Source organism: Mandrillus leucophaeus, unplaced genomic scaffold, assembly GCF_000951045.1.
Source record: "Mandrillus leucophaeus isolate KB7577 unplaced genomic scaffold, Mleu.le_1.0 Scaffold18, whole genome shotgun sequence".
Lineage (NCBI taxonomy): Eukaryota > Metazoa > Chordata > Mammalia > Primates > Cercopithecidae > Mandrillus > Mandrillus leucophaeus.
In genome coordinates, this window is record NW_012101809.1 from 3,949,887 (window position 1) to 3,955,311 (window position 5,425).

Genomic DNA, 5,425 nt, shown 5'->3' on the forward strand with positions numbered 1-5,425 from the left:
TAATGGTTGTATGGCATTTCATTGTATGCTACTAACATAACAGGCCCCTCTAGGATAAATAGAGCCCTCTGGATGAACTTGCAGATAGTTTCCAGTTTTCTCTGTTTTAAACAACACTATAAGGTTGTTGTCCATATATGAACATCTTAGCAACTGCAGCCAGTTATCTCAGGATCAATTTCTAAAGTGGGATTGTGGTCACAAGGTCCACAGATTTTACAGTTTGGCACATATGCCCAGCTGTCCTCCTTGAAGGTGATTCCACTAGGCAGGATGGCCCCTGCCACGGCCGCCACTGTGTTCTCACCTGTAGTCATGGCCATTTGGCAGTACAGGCATTGAAGAAGCACTGTGTAGTCTTTCAATCCGTAAAATAAGACACAGTACTCTTCCCACTTTTGGTAGCTTTAAGGCAGGCCATATTCCAACATTAAGGAAGTTCTTTGAGGCTGGAGGGCCACAGGCTACTCAGACTCTGTGGCTCTCGGAAAGCCCTGCAGTACCTGAGTTCAGCCTCACAACTCAGTCCCTTCTCTCCAAGCAGGAAGAAATGTCCTGGAAGAGTCTGGCCTGAACACCAAAAGAGTTCACTAATGATTTATTGCTACCTCTTCCTATAATCAAATCACCCAAAATCAGTTATCTGTAACCCCCTTCCTGTGTCTGATTGGTAGGGAAACTTTGAAATTTGGGCAGGTACATAGACAGCTGAGGAGCTGGTCTTTACACAGATACTCAGAGGTAAGTGCCTGCCTCATGGCCTGTCTCTGACCCAACAGCCCCTTTTGGGTGCCACGTTCAACGAGGGACTTAAACCAATCACAGTGTGTCCAGAGAATGGTGGCTTTCAAACTGGCAAAACCTTTCAAAACTGTCCATCTATGAGGAATGGCTGTGAAAGTGAGGTAACTGAAAACATTCTAGTTGGAAGACGAAAAGATTGAGATGGAATATGTAGGGAGTCGAACTATGACCTACAACAGGAATTTAAAAATAGTTGAGGTCTTACCATATGGAAAAGGGATTTGACTTTTTGTTACTCAGAATAGAGAGCTAGAAAGCTGTTAACTCTTCATTGGGATGTAGAAGAATTTCCTAATGTGGATAGGCGCTGGGAGGCAGTAAACTCACCATCCCTGAAGTTTTTCTAGTAGTCTGGGCAGTTGCTGGCCCAGGCGCTTGTAGAGGGGATTTAAGCGCTGGGTGTGGAATTGGTGATTTGGGAATCTAGACTGCCAAACCCAGAGACCATTTATTTGCCTACTTACTTACTTACTTATTTATTTATTGAGACGGAGTCTTGCTCTGTCACCCAGGCTGGAGTGCAGTGGCGCAATCTCGACTCACTGCAACCTCCGTCTCCCAGGTTCAAGCGATTCTCTTGCCTCAGCCTCCTGAGTAGCTGGGACTACAGGCACATGCCACCACGCCAGGCTAATTTTTGTATTTTTTAGTAGAGACAGCGTTTCACCATGTTGACCAGGCTAGTCTCAAACTCCTGACTTTGTGATCCGCCTGCCTCAGTCTCCCAAAGGAGACCATTTATTAATGCTGAGTTTTTTTGTTTTTTTGTTTGTTTGTTTGTTTGTTTTCTAATTGGTATTTTTGTGACCCCTTCTTCTGTGCTCCAGTCTGGTTTCTTGCAAACAAGTCCTTCCTCCTTCGTCTTCTCGATGCTTCCCAGGTGCTCCACGTCTGACCCAGCTGGGTGACTTCTGGGAACATCCATAAGTACTATAGCTGTGCTTCTTGGTGTAAACTAAGACAGGAAGAAGGGAGTTGGTTTCCTAAGCTGAAAATTAGAATCATGGCTCCTCGAAGAAATCATCTGCTCTTCTATGTGGATGGATTCTATGTCTGTGTCTCAGTTCTACTGGATCCTTCTGTCTTCATTCCTTTTTGTGTAAATAGTGGCCATGTTTTCCAGTGGTCAGATCTTTCAAATGAATAGCAACTGCTTAATTTGTACAGTATTTTCAGTACACAAGGCAATTTTTACATATTTTGTTTTCTTAGATTCTTAAAAAAAGAAAAACCCTTCAAGGTATACATTAGATCATTACATCATGTTTTGGTAGGTGAAAAAATAGATGCAGAGAAGTTAAGTGGCTTCTTCAAGGTTACACAGTAAGAAAATTGTATCAGAGAATAAAGCTAAGAGAGGAGACTCTTAACTATAGGATCTGATTTTGTCTTGAACAGGAGGGTATACATAATACATTTTGGGTGACTGTTTGTACCCATGACTTGGTAGAAGAAAAATAGTTAGTGCTAATAAGTAACGCTTTCACCTTACACTAAGATGGCCAGTGACTGAGCTAGGAGAAGTTAGTGTTTCATTAATTTATCTTTTGTTGGGTTGCTGGGGATAAGGCCAACCAAAATTCTCTCTGGGTTAAAAGTTGATGTTTAAGCAGGCTGGGCACGGTGGCTTACGCCTGTCATCCCAGCACTTTGGGAGGCTGAGGTGGGCGGATCACTTGAGGCCAGGATTTCAAGACCAGCCGGGGCAACATGCCAAAACCCGGTCTCTATTTAAAACAACAACAACAACAAACAAAACGAGCCAACCAACCAACAAACAAAAAAGTAGCCAGGCATGGTGGTGCACACCTGTAATTCTAGCTATTTGGGGACTGAGGCAGAAGAATCATTTGAACCTGGGAGACAGAGGTTGCAGTGAGCCAAGATTGCCCCACTGCACTCTAGCCTGGGTGACAGAGCGAGACTCTGTTTCAAAAAAACAAAAACAAAAACAAAAACAAAACACAAATTAATGGCTTAAAACCCAGTTTCTGTGTGTCTAGAGTTTGGGCACAGCTTATCTCTAGGTCCTCTACTCAGGGCCTTGCAAGGCTACAATTAAGGTGTTTACCAGGCTGCATTCTTTTATTTTCTTTTTTTCCATGTTCATATTACAGGCTGCATTCTTATTTGAGGCTCCCCTGGGGAAGAATATGCCTCCAAGTTCCCTCAGGTTGTTGACAGAATTCCTTTCCTTGCAACTTTAGGATTCAAGGCAGCTTGCTGCTTCAAAGCAGCAATGGAGGAAGCGTCTGACCTTTGTGTAGGGGCACAATTCCCTTTTAAAGGGCTTTTACCTGTTTCAGTCAAGTCCACCCAGGAGAATCTCCTTTTTTTTTTTTTTTTTTTGTGATGGAGTTTCATTCTTGTTGCCCAGGCTGGAGTGCAGTGGCATGATCTTGGCTCATTGCATCCTCTGCCTCCCAGGTTCAAACCATTCTCCTGCCTCAACCTCCCGAGTAGCTAGGATTATAGGCACCAGCCACCATGCCCAGATAATTTTTTGTTTGTTTGTTTTTAGTAGAGACAAGGTTTCACATGTTGATCAGGCTGGTCTTGAACTCCTGACCTCAGGTGATCCATCCGCCTTGGCCTCTCAAAGTGCTGGGATTACAGGTGTGAGCCGCGACTGGCCTCTCCCTGTTTTTTTTGTTTGTTTGTTTTGTTTTGTTTTGTTTTTGAGACAGAGTCTCACCCCAGTACCCAGGCTGGAGTGCAGTGGCGCCATCTTGGCTCACTGCAACCTCTGCCACCCGGGTTCAAGCAATTCTCCTGCCTCAACCTCCTGAGTAGCTGGGATAACAGGCGCCTGCCACCGCACCCAGCTACTTTTTGTGTTTTTAGTACAAATGGGGTTTCACTATCTTGGTCAGGCTGGTCTTGAACTCCTGACCTCCTGATCCACCCTCCTTGGCCTCCCAAAGTGCTGGGATTACAGATGTGAGCCACCACGCCCAGCCTTTTTTTTTTTTTTTTTTTTAAATGGTGAAAAGATATTACATATATTTAGAATTAGCCAGCTGGACTCAGTTTAGATGATCCCAGTTTTGTTGGCAACATCCAAAGCATCGTAATCAGGAGCCAGCTGAACATACGCCTTCTTCTCTCCATCAGGCTGAATCAGGGTGTTGACCTTGGCCACATCAGGGTCATAGAACTTCTTCACAGCCTGTTTGATCTGGTGCTTGTTGGCTTTAACATCCACAATGAACACAAGTGTGTTGTTGTCTTCTCTCTTCCTCATGGCAGACTCAGTGGTCAGTGGAAACTTGATGATAGCATACTGGTCAAGCTTGTTCTCTGGGGGGTGGCCTTCTGAGGGTACTTGGGCTGCCTTCGGAATCGCAGTGTCTTGGGACACTGGAAGGTAGGTGATGTGCAGATCTTCTCTTTTTTTGTGACTGTGGACACCTTTCAACACTGCCTTCTTGGCCTTCAAAGCCTTTGCTTTGGCTTCAGCTTTAGGAGAAGCAGGAGCTTCCTTCTTTGCTTTCGGCGCCATCTTGTGAAAAAGGCCTCCCTTTTAATTAACACAAAATCATTTACTTTGGCCTCACAGCCATTAGAATGGCTAATACCAAAAAAAACAGAAAATAGTATGTTAGCAAGCATGTGAAGAAATTGGCACCCTTGTACACTGTTGATAGGAATGTAAAATGGTGCAGCTGCTGTGGAAAATGGTCTGGTGGTTCTTCAGAAAGTTCAAAATGGAATTACTGTATGATCCAGCAATCTCACCTCTGGGTATGTATCCAAAAGAATTGAAAGCAGGGACTTGAACAGATATTTGTGCACCAGTTTTCATAGCATCCAAAAAGTGGAAGTAACTCAAGTGTCCATCAAAAGATGAATGGGTAAACAAAGTATGGTATATACATGTAATGGAATATTACTCAGCCTTAATAAAAGGAAGGAAATTCTGCCACGTGCTACATGCTACAACATGGATGAACCCAGAAGACATTATGGCAAGTGAAATAAGCCAGACACAAAACAAATATTGTATGATTCCACTTATATAAGGTACTTAGAGTAGTTAGGTTCATAGAGACAGAAGGCAGAATTGTGGTTTCCAGGGATTGGATGCAGTGGAATGGGGAGTTATTGTTTACTGGGTATAGAGTTTCAGTTGGGGAAGATAAAAAAAAAGTCCTGGAAATGGAAGGTTGTTATGGTTGCACAACAATATGAATGTACTTAATGCCACTTAAAAATGGTTAAAATGGCGAATTTTATGTTGATGTATTTTACTACAACTAAAACTGAAAAAAAAATTAATAAAGTGATTTGGGACATTAGTTTACATCTTTAAAATATCTTTACTTTTGCCATATTCTTTTAGCAAGAAGCATGTTATGGGTCTCGCCCACACTTAGGGGAGAGTATTAAACAGGGCTTGAGTACCAAGGGGATGGGGACCATGGGGTCACCTTAGAGTCTGCCTGCCACATTTCCTAAAACTCAGAAGCAAAATAAAACAAGTGAAATTCACCGCATACCAAATCGGTGCCATAACAATACACAGATACCTTTTTTTTTTTTTTTTTGAGACGGAGTCTCGCTCTGTCGCCCAGGCTGGAGTGCAGTGGCGCGATCTCCGCTCACTGCAAGCTCCACCGCC

The 5,425-nt window shown here is 43.4% G+C and overlaps 1 protein-coding gene and 1 pseudogene across 2 annotated transcripts in view; one reads left to right on the forward strand and one right to left on the reverse strand.

Annotated features, from left to right (window-relative positions):
- Nucleotides 1-5,425, forward strand: part of SUFU (suppressor of fused homolog (Drosophila)) — a 160,071-nt gene that overhangs the window by 94,780 nt on the left and 59,866 nt on the right. The gene's annotated exons all lie outside the window — the stretch shown is intronic.
- On the reverse strand, nucleotides 3,786-4,372 carry LOC105537790 (annotated as a pseudogene).